Source organism: Polypterus senegalus, chromosome 8 (genome assembly GCF_016835505.1).
Source record: "Polypterus senegalus isolate Bchr_013 chromosome 8, ASM1683550v1, whole genome shotgun sequence".
NCBI classification, from domain to species: Eukaryota; Metazoa; Chordata; class Cladistia; order Polypteriformes; family Polypteridae; genus Polypterus; species Polypterus senegalus.
The window spans coordinates 64674194-64692636 of NC_053161.1; the positions used below are offsets into that span (position 1 = coordinate 64674194).

General features: G+C 35.3%; 1 protein-coding gene across 6 annotated transcripts in view; it reads right to left on the minus strand.

The window, feature by feature from the left end:
- znf800a (zinc finger protein 800a) overlaps positions 1–18443 on the minus strand; it is a 159013-nt gene that overhangs the window by 108783 nt on the left and 31787 nt on the right. For 5 of the 6 annotated variants that reach the window (XM_039761176.1, XM_039761177.1, XM_039761172.1 and 2 more), the window contains exon 2: positions 4231–4303. The gene's annotated coding sequence lies outside the window, so the exon portion shown is untranslated. Of the gene's footprint in view, positions 1–4230; positions 4307–18443 lie in introns of all 6 variants that reach the window. The other variant, XM_039761175.1, reaches the window with a different exon arrangement.

Consider the following 18443-nt stretch of genomic DNA (forward strand, 5'->3'; position numbering starts at 1 on the left):
GTGATACAGGAAAAAGACCATGATTTTTATGCAGGCCAATGCTCCATCACTTGCATCGAAGTTCTCCACTGCGTGGCCAGCCAGTAAAGGCCTTAAAGATGAAGGAATAATGACATGGCCCCCCTTCCTCATCTGACCTAAACCCTATCGAGAACTTGTGGGCACTTCTTAAACGCTAGATTTACGGGGGAGAAAAATAATACACCTCTCTGAAGAGTGTCTGGGAGGCTGTAGTCACTGCTCCACAAAAAGCTGATCGTCAACAGATCAAAAAACTGACAGACTACATGAATGGAAAGGCTTATGACTGTTATTAGAAAGAAGGGTGGCTATATTGGTCATTGATTGATTGATTTATTTTTTTTGAAATGTCAGAGATGTTTATTTGTAAATTTTGAGGTGATTGTTTATTATTCTCACTATAACAGATGAAAATAAACAAGTGAGATGGGAAAATTTTCATTTTTCCTTTAGTTGCATAATAAATCTGCACACTAATAGTTGCCTAATAATTGTGCGCACATATGTATTCCCCTGATGATGTTCACACTCACATTTCCGTTGTCAAACATTCAGGTTTCAGGTTTATTAACATTTTGGATTGACTGATAGCACTGTGTTTGTTCCATATTAAAATTAATCCTCAAAAATACAACTTGCCTAATAATTGTGCACACAGTGTATAAGTGCAAGTTAAAACTCTACCATGTAAAGTGAAAGCCATATACCAACAACACCCAGAAATGCCACCGTCTTCTCTGGGAACGAGCTCATCTGAGATCGACTGACGCAAAGTGGAAAAGTGTGCTGTGGTCTAACGAGTTCACATTTCAAATTGTTTTTGGAAATCGTGTCGTCCGGGCCAAAGAGGAAAAGGACCATCCGGATTGTTATCAGTGCAAAGTTCAAAAGCCAGCATCTGTGATGGTATGGTGGTGTGTTAGTGCCCATGGCATGGGTAACTTGCACATCTGTGAAGGCACCATTAATGCTAAAAGGTACATACAGGTTTTGGAGCAACATATTCTGCCATCTAAGTGATGTCTTTTTCAGGGACGTCCCTGCTTATTTCAGCAGGACAATGCGAAGCCACATTCTGCATGTGTTGCAACAGCGTGGCTTCGTAGTAAAAGAGTGCGGGTACTAGACTGGCCTGCCTGCAGTCCAGACCTGTCTCCCACTGAAAATGTGTGGTGCATTATGAAGTGCAAAATAAGACAACGGAGACCCTGGACTGTTGAGCAACTGAAGTTGTACATCAAACAAGAATGGGAAAGAATTCCACCTACACAGCTTCAACAATTAGTGTCCTCAGTTCCAAACGCTTATTGAGTGTTGTTAAAAGGAAAGGTGGTATAACACAGTGGTAAACATGGCCCCATCCCAGCTTTTTTGGAACATGTTGCAGGCATCAAATTCAAAAGAAGTGAAGATTTGCAAAACAACAATAAAGTTTATCAGTTTGAACATTCGATATCTTGTCTTTGTAGTGTATTCAATTGAATATAGATTGAAAAGGATTTGCAAATCATTTTATTCTGTTTTACACAACGTCCCAACTTCATTGGAATTGGAGTTGTGTATATATATATATATATATATATATATATATATATATATATATATATATATATATATATATATATATATATATATATATATATATATACATACATACTGTATATAAGCAAAGGTACAGTTTTCATATTTGTAGCTAGAGATCCACAAAGGGAGAAAATGAGTCACATATCTTAAAACAGTTTTTAATTCCAAAGCTTTCAATAACACGCAAGATGTCATCATCACAGGAAAATTATTAGGTACACTGTACATTAATCAAAGCCAATATATACCTGGTGAAGGGAGGGGATGGAGTGGGAGGTTAGAACATTAGAACAATCCAGAAGAGAACAAGCCATTCAGTACAACAAAGCTTGCCAGTCCTACCCACTAAATTCTTCAAAAAAAAAAAAAAAAATCAAGTCTTACCTGTCTATCACACTACTTGGCCTGGAGGGCCGCAATAGATGCAGGTTTTCACTGCAGCAAGTTTTTAATCAGAACCTATTAATTTGTAGCTAAAGCAATATGCTTTTCGGCTTAATTTTAATTAACTTAGTTATTAAAATTCAACACCATTAATTGCCTATTTTAGTTTTAAGCTACTGCATTAAGGATTTGTTTCATGTTTTCTTATCCAGCCATGGTTAATAACAAAATGCAAATAACAAAGAAACTACCACCTCTTCAACCAAGTTCTGTTTACAATGGAGAATATGTATCATGAAGTATCAAGGGTGGACAAATCGGTAGTGCATGCAATATTTTCTTAATCTAAATTTGTTAAAAATGAAAGACCCAATTCTTCATGTATGATCTTAACTTTGGTGTCGCTTTCAATGATGGCTGCTAACAGCATTCCAGATTTAAGCATGGTTTATACATGACATTTCTAAGCTGGATGCAAGGGCAGCACAGCAAAAATTATGTTAGATGCAACAACCCACGCTGGGATTCGCTGCACACTTAGTACAAAATTTCTTCTATCTACGCAGCAATGCAGGCAGCGCTGTGTACCCTAAGAGAGGCTGGTTATGTGGGTGCCAGAATGATGGATAAACGGCTGAATACGTAACAACAGGTCAAAGCACAAGGAAGACATGCAAAAATATTTGAAGTACATCTCTGTCATGCCTTCCACTCACGAGTATATTATACTCTCTCTCCCTTTGCCACTTTTGGTTACTGGATCTGCACACATAAAAAGTCACTGTTGAGCAATATAGCAAAATGTAGAAAGTCTATATAAAGTAAGCAAGAGAAACAATAGTGTTAGCTGTAAAATAACTGGGGCAACGAGGGCAAAAATTTCTAAAATTAATTGTTTCCTCTCATTACTTACTACAATATACTGTAAGTAAAGTAATAATGCATACAACAGAGGAGACAACAAAGGAAATTGTTCAACTATTGCTTCAATCAAAAAAAATCTAAATTACAATCAGCATTATGCCAAAAATAAATGGCAAATAGTTCTTCCATTATTTAAAAAATTGATTTAGCAGATTAAATATGAAGGATATAAAAAAAGTAGAAGAGTGTGCACAGCATCACCACCAAATCAGAGAATGTATCTTGCTGTACTGTATGCAGAGAGCATCCAGTAACCACATATAAAGCAGTCCTTATTTTCAGGTGCAGCTTATTTTAGGATTGAAAAGGTGAGAAAGCACAGTAACACTAAGAATTTTACTGTACTAGTCAACCTGCAATATCTAACAAAGTCTTGAAAACAAAAATGCATTCCAATGCAGCTGGTGACTTGCTTCAACTGAGGGGCTTACTATAGCTGAGAGAATGACCTCAAATATTGAGCAGTTTGCTGATCACATGTAATGGTTTGAATGATACAACAATGTTCCTGTCACAAAGATTTGCAAAGTAGGTAGCACAACAATTACAGTTTGAATCATTTAGAATTTGTCCACCACGAGTATCTGTGTCAATAAAATGTACAGAAATAAAAAAAGGAAAAAGGTCAGGACTGTAAAGTGAAACTCTGTTCCAGACCATAAAATATATTGACAATTTTTGCGAAAAAGAAAATGATACTGCGTATTATAATTAAAATTTGTCTTGGATGAAAGAAAGCACTAACAAGCAATACAGTTAAATGCAAAGTTTTATTAGAAGCAAAGAATGTCTTCCAATTAGGAATCTGGTTGGAACAAAACCTGCAGCCACTGTGGCCCAGCAGGACTGTGTGGACCCCATCAGGGATGCCTACCAGAACTACATCCAAATAGGATCCATACCAGAGGGATGTTTCCACTCAGAATACTGGGGAAACACAAGGCCCTGGAAGACAGTTCCCCCTGTCTTTTTCAGGGTCAGCAGGTCGTCATAATAAAGGTATCACTAACTAACCCAGCCGGTATGCCTGTCAATCCATATCCTTCAATCATACAGGCTTCCCAGCGGTTTAAGGAACCAAACCTCTTCAACCTGAATGTCAATTAACCCATGTTGCTTATGACATTTGCCAGTTTATTACACTGGTCTGCAAAAAGATTTTTTTTTTCCCACTTTAGTGAAAAAATTGAGGGTTCTGAATCCAAAACTAAATTTTAAAACAAACAAAAACACTATTTTAGAAAAAAAAAATATTTTTAAAATTAACTATGCAGAATTTAAAAAAATACACATATTTTAAATAAAATTAGTACTTACAAAATGTGGTCACTTAGTACTTTTCTCCTCTTATCCTCTGAAGGTGTTTCACAGTGGAATGACCAACAGAAATCTGCTAACACAGAATATAAAATGAGTAGAGTGAGTCTATCTATTTCTCTTAAAAATTTGTAAAACCAGTAACATTTGTTGTCTCAATAAAGGGTGCATTCTTTTACTGTTTGCTTATCTGTTACATGGTCAAGATAACAGGTGAATCAACCTGACCTTGCATACTTATCTAAAAACCACTTCAATGACTTTCTCTCTTCCTGACAATAAAAAAAGACATATTCCTAACTTTCTAAATATAAATACCTGGGGTCTCATGTATAAATGGTGTATACACACAAAAATGTTACATACACCTGTTTCCACGCACTCTTGGAGATGTATAATAACTGAACTTGGTGTAAAGTCACACATCATTTTCACAGCAGCCACACACCATGCGTACGAAACCAGCGTCAAAGCAGTCCTATTGTTTCTGTGTCATTTCCCTTTCTTTTTTAGATTCACATCTATGACGCGGGCTTTATCAAATACACTTAAACTATTGCATGTCATTTATAAATTTAAGGCACTTGTTTATAATCATTCTGTAACAACATATTAGTGCATGGAATGGCCAAACTATTCCAAATACAATAGCTGCCTTAGCATTGTTACCACTGACGGCGTATTTAACCACTGTATTGGTGTGTGGTAGTGGTATCACAGCTGCATAGCAGCTGACCAGAAAGCTCTACAGCGATTTGAAAGCACAGAGGATTATCAGGATATAGCTTCCAGTCCTAGAGGACATTTATAGCACATGCTGCAGCCTCAAGGAAGGCCATCAGCATCTACATGGATTCCACTCACATATGCCACAATCTATTTGAACTTTTTCCATCCACCAAATGGTTCACAGCCTTTCCTGCATGGACTTTAAACTTGCACTACAACTGTAATATTAGATAACTTGAGCCACTTTATGAACCATTTGCACTGTATGTACAGGTATACTTTACTTATGCTTTCATATTCTATTTTTTTTTACCATTTTATAGGAAAATAACTTTATGGAGGAATTGCATAATGAATCTAATTGTAGCATACAATGGCATTAAAGGAATTCAATTCAATTCAATATAAAAGAACATGTATTTACAGATGATTATGACTGGCTTCTAAGTGATTTAGATTTCTAAGAGCTATCCTCTTGGAGCTTTGTGCTGTTAGAACACTAGGATGTATCCTTGATATCATTTTTATTACGAAATACATTAAAGTATGTAAACTACATTTTACAGATAAATTGTTAATTTAAATAATGTATACTGTTAATAAACATGTGGAGGCACGGTGGACACAATTAGCTGGTGCCCTGTCCAGATATTGTTCCTGCCTTCGTGCTCTATGATTGCTTGGACTGTTGTGACCCAGGATGGATGGATAGATGGAATAATTAAAAAAGTATAATAAATATTTTTCAGTGTTCCTTAAAAGTTCTGAAGAATCTGCATTCCTTAGTTTACAGCAGGTTTTACATTTATTACAGACACTTATTGTGTGGTGATTTGTTACATGGAGAAAGAAAACAGGAGGACCGGAATTGGGGGTTGGTATGTTTGACAGAGAGAGTACTGCTGCAATAAGTTATTCCATTATCTCTCATCACTACCACTACACCACCATACCCTCCACATATTTAAGAAAAGCTTTAATGCATTTCATCATGAAGCTGATATCAAGTATACATCTTAGTGTTCAGAGAGCTGTAATATCATGAATGTAATGTATTTTGTGTGGGAACTAATGCCTGCACGCTCTTGTCACCATAAGAGAAAGCTCATTTAAGAAGCACATAGAAATTAATGACTGGGTCAGGGAACACATAGAATACAAAGCATTCGAAGCATTTAACGTGCTACTTTAGTTATGATGGGATTTGAGGAACTCTGGTAAATTAAACATTGATTTTAAAATGAAATTTACAACGTTCTACCTTAATGACAAAATAAGCCACAAGATTAAGGTGGAAATTTCAAGATTAAAGTAAACTGACTTTAATCTTCACATACACCTTTTATTTCCTCACTATGTTTCTATTTTTTTTTTCTTCTCCTATGGCCCTAATACACTTCCGTATGATACTCGGACACTCTTCTTTTCATGTTGACTTTGACCATTTCTTTTTTTTTATTCTGGGCACTGTGCCACTTTCTAAAATTGAATTTTTGACTGCCAATCTTATCAATTTCATTCTGTTGCTCATACCATTACCTAAGCCACTAAATTGTAAGTTTTTCCTTGCCTCCACTTTGCATTCAGTGAAATTCTTATTTTTACATGTGCCTTTACCATTGTCTTTTAACAAAACAATAAACGGAAGGAACTATTTATAGTAATTTGCGTATTCAAGCCAAGCTTAATCATTAGCTACTGTTCACTACAGACAAATAAACATGGGGATGACTATGAGCACGCAATTACGGCAGGACAAGTAATTTCAAAGATAACAGGAGAATGTTAAAAAGTACCCAATTATTCAGTGTAGGGGCAGGAATATTTCTTTTGAAAAACAAATATATTTTTTGTTAATATCAATTGAAATTCTGTGCCCTAAGCTACATCCTAGGTATACCCATTCATAAGTTTGGCCATGGTCATATCACCAAAATTGTTAACTATCGTGGATAAGTGAAAAAACTTGCCTCTACACTATTTACTTGATATGGTATGTTTATTCTGCAAAGTAAGCTATATCACTAAAGTGTCACTGTAAATAACAAACTAAGATGACATTTACAACAAAAACAAGAATTTACACAAGTGGATTAAACCAAGAACAAAAAAAAGGGTTTTGTTTGTTGTGATATTTCACAATATGATATTTTTTTCTCAGAGCATTTTACTTATTTTATGCAGCACCTGATTGATAGCTAGCTGCACATATCCCTGCTGGAAAGTTGCAGGTTTTTCCCTACCTGGTTTAATACTTTCTACAGCAAGATACATTTATAGTGGTTCGGACAAGATTTAATTTTGCAAGCAGGTGCAATAAAAGCTTTACAACACAAGTGGAATATTGACTAAAATATTTTAGTGAAAAAAAATTAACCACTAAACAATTGTTTTGTTTATTGAGGAGATTAAAATATTAAAACTCTCATTATTGTATTGTCACCCAAGTCTAGTAAAAATATTACTGCATTCCAGTTTGCAAGGCTGCCAATGCTTACTGTTTTGATTGTGTCATATGTACAGTATTAATTTGATGTGGTTCAATGTATACATCCATATATGTATTTTTTTAAGGCTAAATTCATTAGTACATTGTTAAAAAGTGGGTAGTTAATGTCTATGTTCATTTCCATTGTGTCTTAAAGTGTAAAAGATATAGCAGCATATGTACCATCTCATTTATTTATTAATATTGCATGGGAAGAACCAAGTGCCACATTCCTTATGAGCTCCTTGACTTGCAGAGAGTTAACTGCACTTTAGTTATGGAGGAATGTGTAGTCAGTAGTTCCAGTCGAATCATGAAAGTAAGTAAGTTCAAGTTAATGAAGCACAACAGCATTACAACTGAATAAACAAAATAATAATCATTCATTGGATAGCTACAATTAATTAGCTTAGGTAACATTACAATTCAACTATCTATTAAACTAAACATCAAGAGCAACTTACTTCTACAATTGGAGCACTAACGAGTTTAGTGATGATAGTTACAGCTGCTCCAGCAGCTTTTAAGAGAAAGTTTTTTTTTATTATTAGACAGCTTGTCTCCCAACTTGGGCTGCAACCTCAGTGTTTACCTATATAATACAAGTTTTATTCTTCTATTAAGTTCATAAAAAAGCCTTTTTACACCATTAACTGCATTTTTTTCTTGTCATTTTAGTGCATACTTCTGAAACACTGATCTTTTAATTATTACTATATTCACTTCAAAAATATGACAAACAATTGTCCTGGAAACACATGCAGTTGTCAGTGTTTGTCACAGTAAACATATTTTTACACAGTAACTATTAAGTAAGAGGAAGTGTGAAAAAAAATGATGGATATATACTTAAAATGTTGTGGTTAATTAAACTTTGTCTTAAATATGAGATTTTTTAACAATTTAAAATGTGGTACATTAGAGTGCTACCTGTGATTTTCTGCAGATTTTGTATGTTTCCAAATGTAAACGATTTTAGTTTTTTTATAAACTCTGACCTTGCTAATTTACATTAAAAATACTGGTCAAAGTCATTTTCACCTGTAGATTTCAATTGCACTTAACATTAACCCAACATACTTAGATTTGATACCAAATATTTCTTTTATCCAAAGGAAGGGTCAGAGAGAGGGGTCTTTCACAACAGGACATTGTAGCTCTTTTTAGCACAACCAACTTCATTGGCAAATCACAGAAAGACTCTTCTTACATTAGTGTTGGCAATATGAACCAACTTGCAGGTGTTAAAACAACAAATATAATCTTTATGTTTTGTGCAAACTCAAATATTTCTGAAATAATGCTAAATTCACTGAGAAAACAACTGAAATGAAACCATTTCACTGTCCAAAAGATTATCTACAAGTGGAGCTTTCCAACGACTGCCATCTTGTCCAGGTTAGGCTGCCTCAGCAAGTCTGGCCCAAGAACAGAACCTAAGATGCAGAAAGAAGTCTCTGAGAAACTCAGAATTTCATCATGGGACATACAGGTAGCTCTTGACAGCATGGCTGTTGATGTGCAGGAGTCTATCATTAAAAATTAAATTATACCTACAGGGTGGTCCAGATCTAATTATGCAGATCCAGATCATCTGGATGACTTTGATTTATGCAGGGACGATTCCAGTTCGATGCAAAGACGATTCTTCATGTCGTCAGTTCACACACTTCTTGATGGTCCGGGATTTTTCGGGTGATTTTTTAATGTAATAAACTTAAGAAGTTATAGCGTAATGAAAACTTTATAATTAGATCTGGACCACCCTATACATGGGAAGCGTGCCAGGAAAAACATTTTCTGTCCAGAAAAACAAAGACTTCTGGGGTAATGGGCTCTGGCCAGATGAAAATAAGAGTTATTTGGTAACAGTGCCAGAAGACATGTTTTGCACAAACCAAAGACAGCATCTGACCAGTAGAAACTGATACCAACTGCTTTTCTAGGCTTTACGGTAATTTAGTTGTAGTGCTCCTGTATGCAAGGTGCCAGCATTTGGGACCAAGGGTGTACTTACTTTTTCCACAGATGTTAAATTATTGCAAAGTTAAATTTACTTTTATCTAAATAAGCAGATATTCACTTACTTATGTGTGAAAAGTCTAACCTACACAAATTGAAAACAAATGCAGAATCCAACAAATAACCTTGTATTTGGTATGATTTTGACAACTATTTGACTTTAACACAGCCACTTACATTTTGTAATTGCATAGTTTACTGATTAATGGGAGGAAAACATTTGTGTGTTCAGGAGGCAGAGGAAGATCAAATAATTTACTGGTAAAAATCTACCAAAAAATGTGTTTAAAATTTCAAGGACTTTTTTAGCGTATTAACCTTCAATACCACTGCAGAACCTTTAAACTTTCCTTAGATATATTTGTACTTAAAAAACTACCTACAAAACATTCAATTAAGTCTTTACCAGATACATGAATAATAAATAAGTGCTCATATATCAAACAAACCATAATAAAAAGGAACAATGCCACCGTATTAAAGTGCATAATAAACACATAATGTTACAAATTTGCATTCCAAGCTGTACGACAAGGGGTCTTGTGAACTTCCCACACTGGCAGAATCAAAGAATCAAGTGTCTGTAAATAAATATACAGAGTACAGTGTAAACACTTGCTTAAATATCTGACCAGCACTACCGACTGGCATTTTCAGATCTCTGGATATCTTTTTATATCCTTTCCCAGATTTATACAATTCAGCAACCTTTTCTCGCAGGTTCCTTGACAGTTCTTTTGCTTTCCCCATGGCTCAGTCTCCAGTAAAGTCAGTGCACCTCTGCAATTAATTTAAATTGTATTTTCATACACAGACACGGATTACAATCAAAGAGTTTACAGGTGCGGACACTTGCCCTTAATTATCATTAATTTGAACCTCTGTGTGTCAGCTTTTATGTCTATCATCAGCATCAACATTCAAGGGTATGTCAATTTTTTATCAGGCCAATTTGGGCGATTCTGTTTTCATCATGATTTAAAAAGGGCACACCCAGTTATGTGATAATAAATTGCTTTGCCTGAGCACACTCCCTAATTAAAAGGAAAGTTTATATATTCTAAACAAATGGGCAATATTTCACAAATTCTGCCAGGTTATGTGAACTTATGGGCACAACTGTACATTTGAATTATTTTTTTTTTCCTTACCTGTATGTAAAGAGAAGTGAAGGAAAAAAAAAAACTTGCAGCTGGAAAAGGAATGGAAGGGTGGTGAACACTGCTATCTCGTTGTTCCAGAGTCACAAGTTTAAATACTAGTCCAGACACTACAAAGCCCTTTTGGCGAAATAAAATTTATTCTAAAATGTGTGCAACAATTTACATATTATCATCTTTGTGTACTTGTCAAAGAACAGGATTCAACATAGCAAATATCCATTTTCCTTACTTACTTCATCATTTTAAATACAATTTAGCACTAAATTAGATTACATAAAATGAAACATTCAAGCATTTTAATCTTTCTGCATAACTATACCCTGCAGTCTTCGAGAAAGTCACTTTCCTTACTTTCTTTAGTTCTGTTTTTCTAATTACATGAACTAATTGCACACTGTAATTCAGATGTACACTGACAACTGCCTTATACAGCTTAATCATGTCTTCTCTTGACTTGTACTCCACACAGCATGAATCCTCTTTTCCCTTTAAATCACTGCCACAATGTGTTTTGTATATGATGATAATGAGTTACTATGACTCCCAAGTAAGCTTCTGCTGGTTTCGTTTAACCCAGGGGTGTCAAAATCATTTTTACAGACGTCCAAATACTTTATAAATACCCAACAGGGGACACATTTTCTTTATATAGTATACACAAGACACAAAGGTACTTCTCTGGTCATCACAATCATATATTTTGCTTCATACTTCTCTTGAAACTCTCTTCCTTCTTTTTTTTTTCTTGGACAGCAGCCGCAGGACTGAAATCAGCGGAGTGAAAAAATGACATCAGCATATAAAAGTTGAGTGAGAAGGGTGGGTAGGACATAAGTACGAATTTGTTGCTAAAACAGAGTATATCTATTTGTACCTCCATGATGGGTTGGCACTTGACAACATAAAAAAAGAAAACTGGGGGATGTAAAATGTGCTGGTGATGAAGCACGCAGCTGGTCAGAAATAGATTGTGATCACATTTAACATGAGCCGAAATGCAAATATGTTTTTTAACCATATACAACAATTAAGTGAGCAGAAAACAAAAGAATTGTGTAGGGCACTGGCAGCAATCAGGTAAGCCATAGAAGGGTGGTGAAACCTGACACCTGTGCAGCTTTTAAAAAGCAAGCGGATTGGCAGCAGCAGTATGTGTAAAGTCAGGCTACTCTTCCTTCACGAGACTGCCTCATCTTTGCCTCATGCTAAAATATTAAACTCATTTATGGCAATATGGCATGTCATCTTCTTTTCACTTCTTCTTGTTGGATTAATTACGATACGCATTTTAATGTTGTGTTCTCAATATTTAAGCTACACCTAAAGCAAAATCACGCCTCCTTTATTTACATACCAGTATTGCTCTGACTCTTTTTTTTGTTTTTTATAAACAGTATCATTAATTATCTTAAATCCAAGTCCAAACAATGCTGCTGTTTAAGCTGCCTTTATAGAAAAGTATTTTACATTGATTATTGTTATCAGTAGTATTAATGTTTTGTCCAAAATGTTGATTTATTTCTGGTTTTGCAATCAGATGTGTCTTGCCAAAAAAAAAAAGTGTCATGGCAGACATTACATTGATTTACAAAATCTTCAATTACTACATTATTTTATCTCTCAGTTTTGTTAGATTTTGCAGTCTAGGTATCTGCTCAAGTTGTTTTTAATTTCTAGTCACCCAATTTTAATCATTTATCCAAGCATTCATTCATTCATTCTGCTTAAATCTGCTTGATCCAATATTTTACTATTGTACAAAATCAGGGTACCTTCACATACCATCACACTCATTTATGCTCGTAAAAATTTACAGCAGTAAATTAATGAAACAAACATCTTTGAAATGTGTTAATAAAATTGGAGTAACTAGAAAAAGGCCTACGATGACACAGAGAGAATATGAAAACCCAATATAGACAACTGTGAATTGAACTGAAATACTTTTTTTGAACTATGAAGCAGCAATGCTGACCTTTACAATGATAAATTATCTGCACTAAACATAAGCAAAACATTTTAAAAACAGTAGAAGCCCCAACAGAGAACCTTGAGAGACCATATTGTTGACCTCCTCAAAATACCGTACTATTTTCTTTGCTTAACACAAATGTATATCCATACACACACTACTTTCTAAATCCCTCTCACAGAGCTTAATGAATGGCCTTTTATCAAGTACTTAATCAAATGTTAGGTGAAAATAAAATTTTATGTCCCACTATAGTCATACAGTTTTTTGTCTTACTCATAAAATTCTTCCAATGAAGAAAAAAAAATCCAGTATGTCCCCAAATAAAACTATGATGACTGTTTGATATGAAAATCTGTATTTGATATCCACTTTGCCATATTGCACATCTGTATTGGTATGTTCCTGTTCTTGAAAATTCATCAAGATCTTTACATTTTTACTTCTTCATGTATGAAATGCTAACACACAAATAAATGAATCACATGTGCATTGGCATCACATTACAGTGTGGTCCTTATTTCTCTATGTGGTCAGCGACATAATCTGTTCATACAAACTGTTTTATTTTGAACTTAATGTTTTTCCAATGATTCCAGACCCTCATAAGTGGGTTTAAAATGAATATAAAGCAAAGTCATCTCAAACTGATTAAAACTGTATGCTGAAAAGTGAAAAGCAAATAGTAGTGGCTGGCATTTAAATATTAAAATAATTACTGGAATCTAAATTTAAGTTTAAAGCAAAAACTTATACAAAACATGAGAAAATTCCCAATATGAAATTATACCTAAGGACAGATCCCAAGCACTACAGAGTACCTTAGACCAAGTAGTAATGAAAGCAAGAGGCAATCACTAAGATATAATTCAGAACTCAAAGCACTGCGACCAGTCAGTTTGCAAACATCACAAAAACTTTTTCCACATTATTTGCATGGAGGCACAGTGTTTAGCTTTCTAAAAGAAATAATGCCCTTTTCTGACTGGATACAAAATAACCTGATGTGTTTTTTTAATGCTCTCATGGTTTTTTCATTATTCAAATAATTTTCTTCATGCCTGAATAACTGAAAACAAAAATCTTCAAATGCCCATTCCTTCTTTCAGCTATGAACTTAAAAGGACTATCTTCTTCTATTATAACAAAAATAACACCACAGAAAGTTAAAGGTTATTTCGATACAGCAAAACGGAACAATAGGGAGTACTAAAAACATACAATCTACTCCGACATACTGGCTGGTCCAACTGTCTACCAGAAAAGTGCCTTATCCTGGTATCTATCTGCTTTCTCTTTCCACCAGTTCAGCCTCTGCTTCACAGTACCCTCCTGACTCAAAATTCAAATCTTACAGACAGAAGGGGATGTTAAGCCCAGCCAGAACCGATTTCTGAGCTTGGTAATCGCCGATGAAACTTCCGGAGTCATCTTCAGTTGTATCCTCTGATGGATCTTATCTCTTTCTTGAAGATCCAGACAACCTGACAATTTTAAAGGAGAACAGCAAGCAAACAGGTTTCTCTGGTGCCACCTAACAACTTGGGGGATTACCAATGATATGTTACATATTATTATAATACAAAAATACAACATTATATTACAAAAAAATACTACAAGTAAAAATGTAATGGAAAACTTGTTTCTAAGTACCACATTAGACAATCGATATACCATTAAATTTTAATACTTTTACAACTTTAACTCAATTTTCAAAATATATCCTGTGTATCATTAACCTGCGGGAATAATTTCCCACTCAATACTCTCAATCTCCCCATTATAATTTTCTTTTTTAATATAAAATATCCTGGGTAATACAAAGAAAAAGGCTTCTGTATACATTACACCATGTTAACTGGCAAATTTCCAGAAATATAACTTAAACGCAAACACAAGCTAACATTATTAGATTTATCTTAACTATGTACAAAAATCTATAAAAACTGACGCTAACAAAATATATCATGCTAAATGATTACATTTCTAGATTAAATAAAATCTCTACAGATTTTACCAAAATACTTACTCATAAACCGAAATTATCACACCCAAAAATCATTATTTTATTCAAGTCTTTTAATAGATTTCATTAGTTAGGTAGCACACTCGGCTAGGAGAACTGCAGGCAATCTTTCAATCTGATTAAAAGAATCTAAAGCAAAGCTTCTCAAACTGTTTTTCTATACATGTCGACTTAAAATTCATGCAACCCCAGCCAACTCCCAAAAGTGCGACAATGGCAATGAACACAAATTCAAATTTGCTTTATCAGCATGACAAAAGTGCTCCAGTGTTGGCAAAGCAAATGAGGGGGAATAAAGGAAACTGAACACTGGCCTCAGAGTAGAATTTGCTGAATGAGATAAAACTAGGATATATACACTTCAACTAAAAGAACAAGAAAGTACATGAGGTAAAGTTTTAATGCAAAATTACAATGTACACAATGGCAGTACAAGGCAAGTTACTGACTGTAGCAATCTCATCTGTAACAGAAAAATAATATGTGCCAACTGTTAAGTTAAGGTATTTAGCTCTGATTAAAAACTGATCTACCTTACAAATTACACTCAAAATAGGTTTCTCTGAAATACAACTTAGAAAAATTAGTTGGGGGAAGACTTGCACTACAACAAAATGAATGCTGGTTTTGGCAGACCTCATTTACTACATACCACTTAACCTATCATAGTCAATATGACAATATTTAAATTCAAATGACACCTGGATTATTTAAAACAAGACGTGCTGATTTGAAGCTAAACAAGCAGGCTTACTGCAAAATAATCACCAAATAATTTGAAACATAATTTCAGTCTAAGCATGAAAGAACTTTAAGGTAGGCATCTAGATGATAAAGTCCTCCACCACACACTTCAAAGTGCTGCAGTTCCAAATTTTAGAGGTGGAAGGGTGGAAAAATAAATAGTTAATTTAAAAAAAATTAATTTGTTGTGCTCTCTCTCTATTCTGTTCATTTCAGTATTTTTTCAGAATGGAACATTAAGATTGGCTAATTATGTTTGAAGAGAACACTAAAAGGCTGGTACACTTGGAGACTTTATTATTATATTTTTTTTTTTATAAATACACCTGCAAATTCACAATACAGTGTATCTTATGCAACTGTCTAAAATCCAATGATGCCATAAAGCCTCAATTATGATGAAGCCATCCATCCATTTTCAGAACCAATTAATTTAATTCACTATCATGGGAGTGGCTTGAGTGCAGAAAGCTAATGTTCCAGGTATTGTAGAAAATGAAGCAGAAGGCTATTAAATATTTCAACAAGAAAAACTCTTCCTTTGTTACAAAAAAAATTAGAAAGATGGTAGTTATTTGAAAGAACACATTAAAAACTGTGTGACAGGGAGTCCATACCGTTCCACATTCCAAGTTTTTTTAGTAGTTAAATTCAGCAGTATTAATTGTGTATCAAAATATGCACAGATGTTAATGCTTGTACCCTATTGGGGATATTACTTCTCTTCACTTTGAGATTTCATATATACTACAGTTGAGTCTAGTATTTGTACTAAAGTAATTCAGGTATAAACTTAAGAAATATTACATAGAAAGTAAAGCTATGCAAAATATAAATAAATACAAATATGAGACTGGAAACAAATATTCAGTTGCAAGTGACTTTATTTCAATCTGACAAGTAATCAATCAAACCTTTTCATAAGAATCTGATAAGTTGTATGTTAACACTTTTTAATCAGAGTATAGTATCAAATCAATGAAACGTCTGGGATATTGATCTGGTCAGTTAATTAGCAGAGGAGGTGGTTAATCAGTTTCAGCTGCTTTGGTGTTAAGGAAATTAACAACAGGCACAATAGAGGGGCACTAATGAGACGACCCGCAAAACAGGAATGTTTTAACAGGTAGAGGCCATTGACATTTTTCCCTCTTCATCTGTTTTTTTCAATAGTTTTGCATTTGGATACGGTCAATGCCATTACTGGTAGCATGAGGAAATACATGGACCGTACAGAGGTTGCACAGTAGTCCACCTTCTCCAGGATCACACATCAATATGTGCAACTGCCAGAAGGTTTGCCGTGTCTCACAGCACAGTCTCAAGGGCATGGAGGAGATTTCAGAAGACAGGCAGTTACTCTAAGAGAGCTGGACAGGGCTGTAGAAGGTTTCGTAACACAGTATATGCTCCTTTCGGCAAGGAGAAACAGGATGAGCATTGACAGACCCCTACAAAATGACCTCCAGCAGGCCACTGGTGTAAAGGTCTCTGACCAAACAATCAGAAACAGACTTCATGCGATTGGCCTGAGGGCCTGACCTCCTCTAGTGTGCCCTGTGCTCACTGCCCGGCACCATGGAGTTCAACTGGCATTTGCCATAGAATACCAGAATTGGCAGGTCCACCACTGCAAGCACCCTGTGCTTTTCACAGATGACAGCAGGTTCACCCTGAGCACATGTGACAGACGTGAAAGGGTCTGGAGAAGCCATGGAGAATGTTATGCTGTCTGTAACATTGTTCAGCATGACTGGCTTGGTGGTGGGTTAGTGATGATCTGGGGAGGTATATCCATGGAGGGACGCATAGACCTCTACAGGCTACACAACGACCCCTTGACTGCCATTAGGTATCGGGATGAAATCCTTGGACTCAATGTCAGGCCCTATGCTGGTGCAGTTCGCCTGACCTAAATCCAATAGAACACCTCTGGGACATTATGTTTCGGTCCATCCGATGCTGCCAGGTTTGCTCCTGCAAAGTACCAAGTACGATTTTGAGTTGCTGCAATGAAATTTCAGCAATATGGACTAGCCTGCCACATCATTTTTTCTCACTTTGATTTTCGGGGTGTGTTGAAATTCAGCCTTCTGTAGGTTGATAATTTTCATCAAACGATGTGGCATCCTTTCGTTCCTAACACATTACCCAGTCCATATCACTATAGATCTGATGTGTTTTCGAAGTGTTCCTTTAACTTTTCTAAGCAGTTATATATATATATATATACACAAACTCACATAAAGTGGGATGCAAAAGTTTGGGCAACCTCGTTAACAGTCATTATTTTCCTGTATAAATCGTTGGTTGTTACAATAAAAAATGTCAGTTAAATATATCATATAGGAGACACACACAGTGATATTTGAGAAGTGAAATGAAGTTTATTGGATTTACATAAAGTGTGCAATAATTGTTCGAACAAAATCAGGTGCATAAATTTGGGCACCGTTGTCATTTTATTGATTCCAAAACTTTTATTGGATTTATTATAAAATTTATTGGAATTATTGGAACTCAAATTGGCTTGGTAAGCTCAGTGACCCCTGACCTACATACACAGGTGAATCCTATAATGAGAATGAGTATTTAAGGGGGTCAATTGTAAGTTTCCCTCCTTTAATTTTCTCTGAAGAGTAGCAACATGGGGGTCACAAAACAACTCTCAGATGACCTGAAGACAAAGATTGTTCACCATCATGGTTTAGGGGAAGGATACAGAAAGCTGTCCCAGAGATTTAAGCTGTCTGTTTCCACAGTTAGGAACATATTGAGGAAATGGAAGACCACAGGCTCAGTTCAAGTTAAGGCTCGAAGTGGCAGACCAAGAAAGATTTCGGATAGACAGAAGCGACGAATGGTAAGAACAGTCAGAGTCAACCCACAGACCAGCACCAAAGACCTACAACATCATCTTGCAGCAGATGGAGTCACTGTGCATCGTTCAACCATTCGGCGCACTTTACACAAGGAGCTGTATGCGAGAGTGATGCAGAGGAAGCCATTTCTCCACCCACAGCACAAACAGAGCCGCTTGAGGTATGCTCAAGCACATTTGGACAAGCC